The sequence below is a fragment of the Culex quinquefasciatus genome, chromosome 3, assembly GCF_015732765.1.
Source record: "Culex quinquefasciatus strain JHB chromosome 3, VPISU_Cqui_1.0_pri_paternal, whole genome shotgun sequence".
Classification (NCBI taxonomy): domain Eukaryota; kingdom Metazoa; phylum Arthropoda; class Insecta; order Diptera; family Culicidae; genus Culex; species Culex quinquefasciatus.
In genome coordinates, this window is record NC_051863.1 from 152,286,998 (window position 1) to 152,304,095 (window position 17,098).

A 17,098-nucleotide genomic window follows, 5' to 3' on the forward strand; every position below is an offset into this window, starting at 1 on the left:
GTCAATAAATCGTATAAATCAAAAAAATGTTGAAAAGTGTTACTTTTCAGCATTTATTTTGAAAAGTGTTGCTATTCGAATCTGTTATTTTTTTGTACAGAAAAGTAGGCTATTTCGTCGTTCAAGAATGACAGGAAAAGTAAGTAGTTTCACGACGGAATTGCAAAAAGGTAATTTTCAATATCAAATTAAATTTTAAATCCTAAAACGATTTTTGGAATTATTTTTTATAAAATTTATTTATTTTATAAAACTTAAAAATAATGATTTTCAACATAGAAATTATTTTTTCTGTGTAAAACAAAAACAAAAAAAATATAACAAAATTTTATTTCCCAACTTTCACTGTCCTTCTTTTCGTGGCGAGATTCTCAGCACCAACATTCTCTTTTTCTCTCTCATTGCCACATTCACAATCATTTCCTCCTCAACGCAGCCACAAAATCCACCACAAAACAAAATTTGCCAACGCAGTTTAACGGGACGTAATCCGTGGTAGGTTCTCGATCCTCCCCCTCTCGCGTTCTTTCTTTGCGGTTTGTTGAGAAAACAAAAAATCTTCGGCTACTCTGCGTGGACGAGGAAAAAAGAAGAAAGGAGCTTTTGCGAAGAAGCCTGAGATACAAGAAGAGAAATACAAACTATAGTGAGGTTCGCTATACCGTCTGATAGTTTGGTGTAAGAATCATCAAATGATATTTTTTCTATCACCCATTTTCAACACTGAAAATTGGTGATATTTTTTGGTGAACCCAAATTTTGCATGAAATTTTATTTCATTTGCATGCTTGATTAGGTTTTAGACTTGAAATTTATATTTCTGTTATTGTAGCCAAAAAATCAGTTTAAATTTGATGGTTTTTGCGTAATTTGACATTGGAAATAAATTTTAAAATAATTTTGTATGTCCCAGATTTTCAACCAGAAAATCCCACAATTCCTTCTATTTACGATTGAAAAAGCGCGCAAAAAAATCAACGACGATAACTGTGCCAACTTCAGTACAACGTCGGAGAACCAAAATTCAGGTTTTTGGGCAACGCACCACAGCATCCGCGACGACCGCGCAACGGTCGGTTGTCGTTGCCGTTGATCCAGACAGATTCTCCAGACCACGGCGTGCGAGCGCGCGCGCGCGTTGACAGACGTTGAAGTAGGTCGGGATTTCGCACCGCGAGATGTCTGGCTGGCAAGTCTAGGAAAAGTGTTCTTTGCTACTTTTTTTGTTTGGCTGCAGCAAAGATAGGTGGGGCGAATATAAATAGGACCCAGACACCATGCCATGTGCCATTTAGGGGGGAATTTTTGGAAAACTTACGATTCTGTAGTCACTGTCTAGAGTTTGAGGGACATTTTGAATAAAATTTAAATTGAAACATGATGTTTTATCACTGAAATTCAGACCAGTTTTATTTAACAAAATCGGTTGAGTTCCAAATTGACATCTCCATGAGGCACACTTTCTGGACAGAAACCTGAAATGACAGCACAAACACCTCTTCGTGCTGGTCAAATTTCACTCACCAAACTTCGACCCCTATGTTTTGTTTTTCACACACGGCTTTATGCAGAATACTGCAGCCCAAATCTGCAAACCAGCATGAATCGTTGAACACATCAAACCCTCGGGGGCGTTATTATTGATGGAAACATTTCCCGGCGACATCTGTTAACACTTAAAATGTGATCAATTTTCTATTTATCTACGGGGTAGGATGATTTTTGGTGGATCTTCTTGGACTCTGGAGAATGTTTTAAGAACGATTGGCGACTCCAAATTATTTTATCATTTTTTCAATAAATTCATTATTTTAAGGAAAATTTTAAAAAAATTCGAACATTGAAATTTTTAAACCCACTTCAAAATCCTATCAGATAATCTTTCAAAAGGAAACTAAACAACAACAGCTTGCCCAGCTCGCTAAAATCCGCAGTCCACTTTCCAAAAACAGTGAAAATGTAAAAATTAATGGATTTCAAACACGTGCGATGTTTTGACCGGCTCGGCAGCCCCCAATTTACGAAAGAATGAAGTTATCAATTTTGCCCTTCCTCTATGTTTGAGAAGTGAGCATTTAGCACTGAATGAAGGGACGTGTTTGGAATAATGTTAGAAAGTGCTCGGTCATTGCCACCGGAGGCCAGATGGGAGGCCTCAAATGCCCCTCCACCGATTGGGCGTTAATTGAACTTCTATCCTTCATGACGAACTCATTTGAAGATATCTTAACTTTGATTTCTATGTTGAAAGGAATTAAAAAAATATGTTATTACTCAAACGTCAAACGTCATCTTACAACAAAATATTCTTTGACTCATATTTCGAAATTTAATTATCAATTAACGGTTAAAATTCATGGTTTTTCAAAATCGTAATGAATATTGCTGAACATGCAAAAAACCTTCTATTATCTCAATCTGCAAGAATTATCACTTATCCAGCGTATAAAATACGAAAATACGATTCCAGCAAAACTAGTGGCTAAAACAGCAAAATTATTGCCAAAATCAGCAGAAATCAATCAGAATGCCCTTGGAGGTTTGGCGATGAATCTACTCTCTGTGATGTACTTTAAATTCACATTTCAGTAAAAAAAAAACAACTTTAGTTTTATTTATTAAATCTCTGGCAACACTGCCAAATGTTGTGAGCACCTAAGTGAAATTTACAGAACAAGGTTGGCTGAACGGACTCTTGGTACTACATTTCTTTGAAGCGTTGGAAAGATACAAAAAAAACCTTTTTGACGATTCCAAAATTTTGAAAGATCTGGCAACACTGGCAAGATAAATCGAAACTTAAGAGGAATTTATTTCCCTTAATGTTTGTGGATACTTCAAATTTCGATTAAAATATCTGCTGGAGCCACAATTTTGTGCATCGTTGGGCAGAGCACTCTTCGACGAATTACGCAAACAAAAAAGTTGGCAACACTGTCGAAACTTAGAATTAGTCGTAATGAGAATTATGGAACTTTTAAGGGCAGGATGTGGATGAAACATTGATGAAAATTGGCGAGACATTTTTTAAACCATTTGATAGCTAGTAAAAAAACGTTACTTAATCCACCCTTAGGTGGTTGGCGCCTTCCTCACATTTAAAGGGTGCCATCCAAAATGCAAAAATTGCGTAAATAACACTTAAGTGCTTATAACTTTTGATAGGGTTGTCAGATCTTGCATGTTTTGGAGGCGTTAGAAAGTTCTTTTGAATACCCATCCTACGATAGGTCGCATGATAGATCCGGACAACGTTTTCATCAACATATCTGAGATCCGGCCTCCAAAAAGCGTATAAATAACACTTAAGTGCTTATAACTTTTGATAGATTTGTCAGATCTTCAATGTCTTGGACGCGTTGGAAAGGTCTTTTAAATTCCTTTCTGAAAATGTATAGCATGACGGATTTTCTGACAAAAACTACCCTTTTTACAATCTTCCGGACTTTTCTTAAAATCGTTTTTTTAGCATAACTTTTGAAGTACTTAACTAAACTACATAATTTTTAATAGCGACTTATGGGACCCCAAGACGGATCGAATGACGCCAAAACGGACAAAATCGGTTCAGCCAATGTCGAGATAATCGAGTGACAATTTTTTGATCAACATCCCACCACACACACAGACATTTGCTCAGAATTTGATTCTGAGTCGATAGGTATACATGAAGGTGGGTCTAGAAGGTCTAATTGAGAAGTTCATTTTTCGAGTGATTTTATAGCCTTTCCTCAGTAACGTGAGGAAGGCAAAACCGTCTCCAGTAAGCACTGCACAGTGGTCCAAATCGCAAAATTAAGTGGAAAATGGATTTTCCGAAAAATGGTTAAGTTTTGGAGCTTTGGTGTCTTCAGAAGAGTTGTTGCAAATGGAAAGGGGCAACTTTTGGTTTGGTTCACAATTAGGGTGGTTCACGATCAAGGTATTTTTGGAAATCTAACTTTACAGGAATATTTTTGGAATTTTTTTTCTCTTCTAGTTGTTAGGCTTGCCGATTCAAACAACTTTGTCGAAGACACCAAAATTTTATCTCGTAATCAACGCCTTCTACGACCAAATTAATAGAAAGCATCAAAGCAAACCTTCAAAAATCAGTTTTTTTAACGTGGTAATTCAGGGTTAAGATTTAGAGAAAAGTGATATTGTAAGCACTTTTAGAGCTCTAAAAAACGAACATTTTTATTTATTGACATGTCAATTTGGACTTAAGGGTCAAAAGTTACAGCCATTTTAAGGTAAAAGAGATGTAAATTTTTAAACTTAAATATCTCGAAAAGGCGCAAGCCAAATTTTAAGCACCAGGTTGCATTGGAAAGTTGCTTGAATTGGCAAGCCCAACAACTTTCTAGAAGACAAAAAAATCCCAAAAATATTCCTGTAATGTTAGATTTTCAAAATCAACCTTATCGTGAACCACCCTAATTTCCACTTAATTTTGCGATCTGGACCCATTTTCAACTTCCCGACTTTTCCAGAAACTCAAACAATAGGCATTTCTTGTCCAAAAAAATATTTGAAACAAAAAACTCTTTATTTTTTTAGTCAGTATCAACCATCGAAAAAATATCTTAATGAATTATAACAAATCAAACTATTGACAATTTTCGAAAAATCAGAAACTTAATTATTTTTGTTCAGTTGGTTGAAAATGATTTTACAAAGATCCGTTTTTAATTTTGTAAATTTTGATTTAAATAGTTGTCAGTATTAAACGGCTTTAATTTTTTCAATTAAAAAATAATTTTGGTAAGTTTCCATGTTTCACTACTTGTTATGCGAAATGTTTAAAGAGATAAATTCTTTAAACATATATACAAAAACTGAAAAAAATTTACCTGATTTTTTTTTTGCAATTTAAATATTTTTTTCTTGTTTTCAAAACGATAATAACTTTTTTTCATTTTTTCTTTCAGAACGAACAGCGATTAAATTTTATTCAATATTTAAGTTTTTCAATAATTAAAATCAAGCTAAATCCATAGTAATTCACCAATACTCACAGAAAGTTCACGGGAAACACTTGTAGTAAAAAGGAAACGAATTAATGCAATTAGTTGAACAATTAAAAAAAATCCACAAAAAAAACAAAACTCCAAACTCAAGTTTAAATCATTTTTCAAATATTCAATCAATTTAACAAAATGAAACAGAATCATAAACGAGATCATAACTTTACGCTGGTCATAACCGTCAAAATTAGGCTCTATTTTTAGATTAGTTTTTCATTGACTTTGTTTTGAGATAGATGTTACCTCTTGTTTGACATTCAAAAATAATAAAAATCTTTTGGCTTTATTTAAAAAAAAGGAATTTATAGGGAATTGTAATGTCTTAAATAGAAGCGGTTATTTAAATTGATTGAAATTGTGAAAGGAACCTTAAATTTAATGTGAGTTCCTAAGGAAAATTGAAAATGTATAAAATATTAGAATATTTTTCAAGGTTTGGAAAATAATTTTCAAAAGAGTATACTTAGGTTTCCTGATTGTTCCCGACTTTTGACAAAAAAACATATTCCCGAGTTTTTCTCGATTTTTTTGCAGATTTTGGCGAATTCCAGATTTTTTTTCCGAAATTCCCGATTTCCCAACGTGAGTGACCACCCTGTAATTTAAACAACTGTTTATGCCCAAATGTCGAAAATTTGAAACTTAAACGAGTATTTTAAGCAAAGAAGGATAGGTATGTTTTTTTAATAATAAGTCACAACGTTTGATGATCTGGCAACACTGTCCGGAGATATCGGTAGTTTCTACATCTGTTTCTGCCAAGATGTTGTAAAGTTGATAGGACATTATTTCCAGAATCACCTTTCAGTACATTATTTGATGGATACATAAGGGATAAATCCGGGACCGTGGTGTAAGGGTAAGCGTGGTTGCCTCTCACCCAGTCGGCTTGGGTTCGATCCCAGACGGTCCCGGTGGCATTTTTCGAGACGAGATTTATCTGACCACGCCTTCCGTCGGACGGGGAAGTAAATGTTGGCCCCGGTCTAACCTAGGTTAGGTCGTTAGCTCAATCCAGGTGTAGGAGTCGTCTCCCTGGGTCCTGCCTCGGTGGAGTCGCTGGTAGGCAGTTGGACTCACAATCCAAAGGTCGTCAGTTCGAATCCCGGGGTGGATGGAAGCTGTAAAAAGAGGTTTGCAAATGCCTCAACAATCAAGCCTTCGGACACCTAGTTTCGAGTAGGAATCTCGCAATCGAGAACGCCAAGGCAATGCTGTAGAGCGAATAATTTGATTTGATTTGATAAGGGATAAATGTTGATATTTTGGCATCACTTTTAAAATACAGTCCAGACTCGATTATTCGAAGGTTTTGATGGGACTTTGGGTAATCAAATCAATTCGATTATCCGAAGTAAAATAGAAGTTTCGATTATCCGAAAAAAAATCGATTATTCCGAAGTAAAAAAAGTAAATATTTGGCCAAAGCCTTCGGATAATCAAGTCTGGACTGTAGTAAGAGATTTTTTAATTCCAGAGTATTTTTATAGTTCCTATAGTTACTATGAACTACAAAAAAAAGATTATTTATGAACTTTTAAGTAATCTAATTTTAATTTGAAAACTTCATTTGAACATCGAAAGATTCAATTTAGCCTGAAACTGATCAAATTTGTTAAAACTTTTATGTATTAACCATTTGCTTAGAATTTAAACATTTTGAAAAATATAATTTAATGTTGAATTCATTTATTTGAACAAAACACTGTTTTGCAAATATAATACACTCTCAAATGTGAGCTAATATAAAATTTGATATATCAATGCTTATAAACATCACAAGTTACTACATTTTACGAAAAATAAAAAGTTTCGTCATCGATCATGCTGTTCATGGTCATGAAATAACGACGAAACAGCGAGAAACGCAAAAGTAACTTTTTCAAAATTTTTTGTAAATCGCGATAATGTATGTTTTTAAATTTATATCAAAATATTGGACAATTGTGAACATTTTACTATCAAGTTGAAATAAAATGAAAAGTAAATGAAAATGATTTGACAATGTTTGACATTAAATTTCCATAAAATGCATGTATTACAGTCCAAATGAGAATTTTAAAACTTTTTAGTGTTCGATAAAATACGTTCGAATTCAAGCTTCCAAGGTCTAATCAAAACCTTTGACACCAAATTTCCCATCACCGTTTCAGGCCAAGAAAACACCCTTCGCATGTTCAAATGAAGTCACCGCCCCTCGTCCTATCAAAAACGGACTCTCGTGATCAGGACAAAAGTGTCTTCAAATCACCAAATCAAATCGGCCTTTTCTGTGAGTTTGAATTACCCATATGAGAGACAATCTTATCCTTTAAAAAACTCTGAATTGAACTTTTAAAGTGAATGTCAATTTTGAAGAAAATGATTCGGTCAACTTTGTTTTACTCCACAGTTTTTTGATTACCTGGCAACACTGTTTAATGTATGTTAAACCATCAAAATGATCATCAAAGACTCTAGAGTACATTTTTAAGGGCGTTATCGCTTTTGATATTTGCTCAATTCATTATGATTAAAATCAATATAAGGCAATGATTTACTATCTATAAAACATCGATTTGCCCACAGACTTTAAAGCAATTTATACGTCATGTGCAGATCTACAAATTGATTTTCACAAGATTGTAGAAACAATTACATTGTTTCCAATCAAAGGCTGTCTCAACCTCAACAAAAGCGATAAGCGATGCAATCTGAGCAGTATCACCGGGGTTTTAATATGTTATACGAGGTTATACGGATTGGTGTGAAAAGACTTGCTCAAGCCGAGTTCCTGGAACATGAAGATATCCTTATTTGTGTGACGCCGCGCGAACAAGAGGAAATTTCCTAATAGGATTAGAATGAGTACGAGTCGCGAATTCGCGCCGTTTCTTGTGCTCTTTATGAGGGAAGCATTTCAGCAGATTTATTTGACTTTAGAAGAAAATTTTCCAGAAAGAAACCTTCCCAAGACGTCAACGTAGCAGTTTTGACCAAAGTCTCCTCGAAATGCAAGAATTACCGGACAAATGCAGCAGCTACAGAAGAGCAGCCTGGCAACCCCAAGAACAAACGAAAATAGACTCAAAAACAAATGCGAAAAAGGTGTCCGATCGTCTAGACTGCGCTAAATTTATACAAACACACATACACGCATGCAAGGGAGTGTGTCAAAATGACTGCGTTTTTGGGCGCACCACAACCCATCGTCGTCGTCGTCGTTTCCGTTCTTTTTGGAGGAACTCGAGAGGACTGGGATTGCCATTGCCATGGCCGGGTGTTAAAAGCGGAGTTGGCTCTTATTTTAAATTGATTTTAAAGAAATTTCTTTTTACATTTGAACGTTCTACATATTGTCATTATTGTCAGAAATATTTTTTTCAATTTTTGGTTTCTTCACTGAATAAATCACTCCAAAAATTAACCACTTAAAATAACCTGCAAGATTTACCTTCACGTATACATATCGACTCAGAATGAGTGCAGAAAATATTTTCACTCAAATAACTCTGAACTAGCTGTACGGATTAATGCCGGATTTGTTCCATTCGTTCCGATTTGTGGTTCCATAAGACCGTATTGAAAATTATTGTATTTGGTAAAGTGCTTTAAGAGTTATTCACAAAACAAGGTTTGATTTGCAAATAACCTTAACAGTTGACTGTCGACCTCTTGCGGAAATTTTGGGAAACTACCTTTTGATAGCTTTTCTTTGGTAGGATTTTTGCATGCATCCAGGCGCTTTTGGAATTACTCTTGTAAGAAAGGCAAGGAAAAGACGTCAATCACTTAAATAAAATTTGTCTCAAAAACTTAAAATTGCCTTTGAAAAACGAAATAAAAATAGTCGAAAAAGTTATTAGGCATTAGCAAGTAAAAAAGTAAAAAAAATGCACAGCGATTACCGCGTCTAGTCGTGAATGTAGAACTGAAATTGCAACCAAACCTTATTACCGTCTTCCTCAACCGCCGACAATCACCGGACGAACGGTCGTAGGACGCGTCGCGTCGCGACGCCACCGTCGAGTAGTTTTAATTTTATCTCAAATTAGTTTCGTTTAAAAATAACCCACAAGTTCTAATTTTATGGCACCTTCCGTCTACTTCGTCGATTGTATGCTCCAAATCATGTTTAAACTTACCTATCAATCGTCTGCGGGGAGGTTGCAAAGTTGTTGAGCGAGTGAATAGGATCGTTCTTCTTGAACAGGTACCCGAACGAATCGCCCGCTAAAGGTGGAAGAGACGGAGAGAAAAATCGATCAGTTTGCTTTTGCACCCACCAGGAATAGATAGCAAAGACACAGTCGAGCAGCCAAGACTTCAACCTTCACTCAGTATCAACTCCCACCACGGGATCGAAATGTGGCGCTTCTAGTGTCAATTAGTCTGCTCGAATTTCTGGATTTATCCTCTTTAAGTGAACTAGAAATTTTTATCAGTACAGTCACGCATACCTGACGCGGTAGAGTTCATCAACGCACAGCTGATAAGCATTCTGACGATGACTTTACTAATAGTTTTATCTTATCAAAAGCTGCACCTTAAGCCTGCTCCAGCAATACATTGAACTCTTCTAACTTCTTCCCGGTAACCCCTCTATCACTAACTTCTACTTACAACCATACATCACAAACTTAACAAATATAAATAAAGCTAAACCCGAAGACCTACACACAGAAAAGAAGAAAATAATAGTAAAGGTAAAGCTATTCTTCGCGGTCTGCTACGCACGATCCGCCGGCGGTGTGCGAAATTGGAGCGCCGAGCAGAGGCGCCACCCCGCCACCCGCGTTGAAGTGTGGGTAGGTGAGTGCTTTACTACTACCGTTTTGAGGTTTGTTTTTCTTCCCTTTTTCGCCGTGATGGTTTGGTGGTATTGTGCGGAAAGGTTAGTTCGAGTGGCGAAAATCGATGAAAAAAAAAGATTTTCCTTGTTGAGTTTGGATCAATATGTGGAAGATTGATAAAATTGATTTTTCCGACATCCTAAATCATTCGTACACCTCGACAACCTCAAACTCGTCACTCTCGGTCCTATGGGACTCGGTTCCTCATGCCAGAAAATACTTCGTCTTCACCACATTCACCCTCAATCCAACCTTCTTCGCTTCTCGCTTCAATTCGGTATACCTTCTAGCCACCTCTTCGAACGTTCGGCAGACAATGTCCATGTCGTCGGCATAGCAGATGAACTGGGTGGACCGGTTGATAGCCGTGCCCCGCATTTTGAAGCCCGCCCGCCTCATAACACCTTTAAGCCCAATGTTGAAACAGAGACTGGAGATACCGTCGCCTTGCCGCAGTCCCTTGCGTGATTCGATCGGATCGGACATCACACCCGATCTCTTCACGCTGCACCGTGTCGCGTCCATCGTTGATTTCACCAGCTTCCCGGAAGAGTTGTTGACGCGGCTTGACATCAATAAGTTGGCGCGTCGGGATCTGGTTTGGCGCTCGATGTCGCGACTGACGATGGTACCGGAGCTTGTTAACTTCGGGCAGGCGTTGGCCCAGTTTTGGCATCACCAGGTAGTGGTCCAAGTCGATGTCCGCGCCTAGGTAGCTATATAATCTGAATCTGACGTAGATTATGTCCGAGAAGTGCCAACCATCGATGAGAACATGGTCGATTTGCGTATCCGTGTCGTTTGATGATCTCCAGTTATACTGATATCGATCAGTCGTAGGGCGTACTCGTTCTTGAAGTATGCAATCATTAGTTTTCAAAATATTCTATGTTTTGTGTCATTAACTCTTGGGACAATGACTGTCAACGATAGGATCCAGAAATAGTAAATTGAAATGAAAACGTTACTCAATCCACCTTTAGGTGGTTGTTGCCTTCCTCATATTCATGTCTACATCCAGTAATAACATTTAACATCAACAAATAATTTTATCACTAATTTCTTTTGATAGGGTTCGCAGACCTCAATATTTCTGGCTCATCAGCAAGTCTGAAAAATAACGATAGTTCACAGGAAGATTCAGACAATATTTCTATCACAATATCTGAAATCCAAAAAGTTATAAATAACACTTTAGTGCTGATAACTTTGGATAGGGTTGCCAGATCCTTGATGTTTTAGGCTCATTTGCAAGGTCTTTTGATTATCTAACTAACGACAGGTCGCATGATGGACCCGGACATCATTTTTATTGAAATATCTGAGATCCGGCCTACCAAAGTGTATAAATAACACTTCAGTGCTAATAACTTTTGATAGGGTTGTCAGATCCTGGATTTTTTAGGCTCATTTGAAAGGTTTTTCGATTATCTAACAAACGACAGGTCGCATGATGGATCCGGACATCATTGTTATTGAAATATCCGTGATTCGGCCTCCAAAAAGTGTATAAATAACACTTAAGTGCTTATAACTTTTGATAGGGTTGTCAGATCCTGGATTTTTTAGGCTCATTTGAAAGGTTTTTTGATTATCTAACTAACGACAGGTCGCATGATGGACCCGGACATCATTTTTATTGAAATATCTGAGATCCGGCCTCGAAAAAGTGTATAAATAACACTTAAGTGCTATTAACTTTTGATAAGGTTGTCAGATCTTTAATGTTTTGGACTCATTGGAAAGGTCTTTTCAATACCTTTCTGAAAATGTACAACATAATAGGTTTTCTTGCAAAAACCACCCTTTTTACAATCTTCCGGACATACGCCAAACTCGTTTTTTTAGCATAACTTTTGAAGTACTTTACTAAACTTGCTGATTTTAAATAGAAACCTATGGGACCCCAAGACGGATCGAATGAGACTAATAGGGTCAAAATCCGTTTATCCAGTCCGGACATAATCGAGTGACAATTTTTTTTTCCACCCACCTACACACATCCACACAGACATTTGCTTAGAACATGATTCTGAATCGATATGTATTAGGGTGGGTACGTTTTTCAAAAAGTTCTCGGATCAAGTTTTAGTATGGTTCCACTTGTAGGGCATGCCCATAGGGACTTTCATGCCAAATATCAGCTCATTTGGTTGTAAACTAGCTGCGCGCATCAGGGTTAAAGTTTACATGGGAATTACTATGGGAAATTGGAACTTTTTGTTCAAACGCTCCTACAGGTCTGGGAAAATCACGGTTCTGGTATGGTCAGGCCTATGGAGAATGGTCTGGACACTTTTCCCGAAGAGCATATGGATTCGTTGTCCCTAGACCTGGCGCATCGGCAAACAATTCGATGTCTCCGGAATCAACGGTTTTCCCTCAAAAAGCATCAAATTTTCCTTAGCATGCTATGAAAGCATGATGAACACCGCGACGCCATACGTCAGGCAGCTACCACGTGGTTGAAATATTTGCAAAAAAAAAATACAAATTTGCTATGCAAAGATTCTGAATTCGACTAAATAATGTCAGGATTACTCGAAATGTTCATTTTCTAGTTAAAAGAAGGTTTGCAATTAAATATTCCAGCCGTTTCTCACCCACGTGGTAGCTGCCTGACGTATGGCGTCGCGGTGTTCATCATGCTTTCATAGCATGCTAAGGAAAATTTGATGCTTTTTGAGGGAAAACCGTTGATTCCGGAGACATCGATTGTTTGCCGATGCGCCAGGTCTAGGGACAACGAATCCATATGCTCTTCGGAAAAGTGTTCTCCAGACCATTCTCCATAGGCCTGACCATACCAGAAGTTGGCGCGTGATTTTCCCAGACCTGTAGGAGCGTTTGAACAAAAAGTTCCAATTTCCCATAGTAATTCCCATGTAAACTTTAACCCTGATGCGCGCAGCCAGTTTACAACCAAATGAGCTGATATTTGGCATGAAAGTCCCTATGGGCATGCCCTACAAGGGGAACCATACTAAAACTTGATCCGAGAACTTTTTGAAAAACGTACCCACCCTAATATGTATACGTGAAGGTGGGTCTAAATTGTCAAATTAAGAAGATCATTTTTCGAGTGATTTTATAGCCTTTCCTCAGTAATGTGAGGAAGGCAATATGCTTCTAAAACAACACCAAGAAAACCATTTTTTGATTGATACATTCTGAATCAAGTTCAAGACTTAAACATTTTTTTTTTCTAAAACAGACATGGCCACCAAATGGCCGACCAGGAATGATACCTTTCAGAGCCTTTACGTGAAGACTTCCATTATTGTCGTGATTTTTCGTTCAAAGATATAAATTTTGCCTCGATATCAATATTTTGCCATAATTCCTTTAACCAGTTGTTCCAAATAGTATCATACATACGTGTTGATAATTTTTGTTGATAAAGTTATGGAAATCATCATGATTGAGCCACAAAATTATATAAATTTTGAAACACATTTGATGATCATTTTGGTGCAGAAATTCGTTAAATTCAATTCAATACAGAGCATTTTAGAGTGATGATTAATTTTCTTCGAAAAGAATCAACGCAGGGTGACCACTCAAATTCCATTTTCAATTTCCCGACTTTTTCAGAAACTCAAATGAAGAATGAATTCAACTAAAAAATTCTTTAAAAAAAGTCATTATTAACTATAGAAAAAAAAACAGATCAATTTAAAAATATCAAACTAATTAACAATTTTCTTTGAAAACAGAAACCCCTTAAGGCCGTTGCAAATATTTTTTTAAAGCTTATATCCCTCGACACTGACCAAAGTCGAAGGGGGGGGGATTATTTTCAGTTGATTCGACTTCTATTGACATTGAAATTTTGATGTTTTTTTTTTAATTTTTATTTTTTGTTCCTTGATTTTTCGGGTAAATTTTGAAGGGGGGGGGGGGCATAAACATTTAAAAAATATTTGAAACGGCCTAAAAAATAATGCCAAAATGGAAGGACTCATTATTTGATTCAGAGCAGAAACATAAACAATTAGTCTTTGAACAATTTACCCAAAGCCTAACAAACTTACAATTTGAATGGTTATGTCAGAAAAATGTGAAATTTTACCTGTGAAAATGTGTAATTTTACAATTATTCTGGTGTAATGTCACTTTTTCAGTCTAAGTTGAGGTAAAATTACATCATAAAAAAGGTAATATTCAACCTTCAAAAACTACAGCTTCCAAATTTACATTATTTTTTATTGTGTACTTTTAAAATTGGCAAATGTATAGTTTTTTATACTTCATTTCAACTGAAAATTGCAAAATGTTACAAATGACTGAATTTAAAATTGTATTCCTTATTTATTTTTATTTTATTTTCAATAAAAGAACGTTTGATACATGATTGCTGATATTATTCTTTCAAAGAATTTTAAAAATGTTTTTACCAAATTTCCTTGCATTTGCAGCAGGTTTGATTTCTTCGTTTGCAAATTAAATTTTTGTTTTCGTTAAAGTTTTTCAAATTTTCACTCAACACGTACGAACAATTCACAATTCATAGTAGTTCACTCACAAAAAAGTTCAAATGAATCATTTAAAAATAAATATTTCAAATGACTTAATAAATTTAGTTTTACATTAAAAAATCAAAAAACACCATTGTCAAACACAAGTTTTTTTATATTAAAAAAAATTATCACAGCTTTACGCTGCCCATACTCGTAAAAATTAGGCTCTATTCTTAAAATTAGTTTTTCATTAAATTTGTTGATGATACCGTTGGTTTGATGAACACAAATGAATGAAAATCGTTTGATTCATAAAAAAAATACGAAAATCTTTGTACAAAGTATAAACATTTATAAACATTAAAAAATGTTTTATAAACATTAAAAAATGACCTTTCATTCTTAAATAGATTGAAATAGTGAAAGTAACCTTCCATTTAAAGTATGCTACTAAAGAAGAGGTTAGTGAATTTAATTTGAAAATTATACAAAATATGACCAAATTATTCATGAGTTAGTTAGTCTCGACTTTTTGACAAAAAATAACAAATTCCTGAATTTTTCCCGATTTTTGGCGGATTTTTTTTTCGAATTCCCGACTTTTTTCCGACTTGAGTGGCCACCCTGTCAACGGCTTAACCCAGGGGTGACCAAAGTATGGCCCGCGGGCCAAACGTGGCCCGGGTGGTGATTTTTTGTGGTCCGCGGACCCGTTTTTAATTATCATGTAGAATGGCCCGTTGATGATGATTAAATTAAACATTTTTATGCTAATCTTCTAGTATATATCATCAAAACTTTCATCAAACATTTTTGGAATTTTTGGCTTTCAGGATTAAGGCAGACAAAATATTGAAATCGGAGGAATAAGGCTGTTCCAAGTATTTTACAATAGTAGTTTATGCAACAAGTTGCAAAAAGAGGATTTTTTCAGCACGAGTCGTACATTTATCCAACGAGGTTCACCGAGTTGGATAAATACGAAGAGTGCTGAAAAAATCTAGTTTTGCAACGAGTTCCATACAACATTTTTTGCAATTCCAAAAAATATACACTGAGTGAAATTTTATGTCAAATTTTCATGTATTTTGTTAATAAATCGTTTAAATCAAAAAAATGTTGAAAAGTGTTACTTTTCGAAACAAGTGCTGAAAAGTTCAACTTTTCAGCACCCATTTGAGTACTGAAAAGTAGAACTTTTCAGCATTTATTTTGAAAAGTGTTGCTATTCGATTCTGTTATTTTTGGTACAGAAAAGTAGGCTTTTTCGTCGTTCAAGAATGACAGGAAAAGTAAGTAGTTTCACGACGGAATTGCAAAAACCTTTTTTCGACATTCCTCCTCTCCCCCCCATTATCAAAAATCATGGGTATAAATGTTGTTTCAAAAAACTTCAAAATATCAACGGAAATTTAAGTGCAATCATCTGAAATCAATTAAAAATGCATTTCTCTGCGTTTAGAATCATTTGAACATGTTCTGGTTTATTGAAATATAATTTGTATTTTTTGTTTTGTTTTGTCGAATCTTACATTTTTTGAAAATAAAATAATTCAACTTTAAGGGTGCATTAAAAAATTTTCTAACATTTTTTGGTTGGAATGTTGAAATTCTGACTCTCAACGATTATTTATTATTATTAGTCACATTTATTTCAATTATTAAATTACGCTGTTACATGAATTTTGCACATTGCATGTCACCATTTTCGAAATGTAAAAAACTTTAAAAAAAAAATAAGTAAAACACAAGTGTTTTTAAATAACGGAAATGCTGATTTTTTTTTTAAACTTTTGCTGAAAAATGTATTTTCTAGTATTTTAAATTAAACCAACGATTTTTTTTTTCAAATAAATTATTTTGTAAATTTGGCCCTCAAGCTCATTTGAGCTCCAAATTTGGCCCATCCTCCAAAATCTTTGAGCACCCCTGGCTTAACCTTAAGAACATCGGCAAAGTTGTAGGTTTTTTGACGAGGAATATTTAGACCATGATAGGTATACGGAAATTTTGTTTTATCAACTTTTAAATGACCTTTTTTGCAAATAAAAATCCCAAAATCCGAATTTTCAAAATGTTTTTGTATTTTTTTATGTTTCAGCGGGCAAACCCCGCCGTAGAGACTGACTGCCAAAAGTGTTGCCGCCGAGTTATGATTTTTTAAAAGATATTTTTTTTGCATAAATATGTAGTCTGAACATTTCTCCTACCCTTGCTGAAACGTAACAAAATTTCATAGAAATTTGCCAAAGTTGCAACCACTTTTAGAAAAAGGTTTAATTTTCAGCCTCCAAATAGTCGAAAATGAGACCACAAACCAGACATGCATCCGCTCTAACTCCTCTTTTAGAAGAACTTGTTTGGCATTTCACGTAGAAGATACCCAGCATGTTGTGCCAGTGATTAGAATACGCTAATTACGCTTGTCTTTTAGGCTCCCGAAGACCCTGAGAGATTATTTTGAAACCCAACCGAGATATAGGTTAAGAACTCTTAATTGCACTCAAAGAGCTTTTAAGAAGTTCTTCTTGAGAGCTTAAGAGAACATTTACATGAACATATAGCTAAAAAAAAAAAAAAAAAAAAAAACAAACAACTATAATTTCGGCTTGTTGCATATTTTTCAAAGCTTTTTTAAACCCCAATTCATTGCGATACATATGTTGACGAATTATCATGCTCAGTTGTGAATATCTGCATCAAATTGCTATTTTTAACGATAGCAATGCATTATCACATGCTGGTATGACCATCCGGCTAAAAAACCACGAATTATCATACTTTGTTGGAAATCATT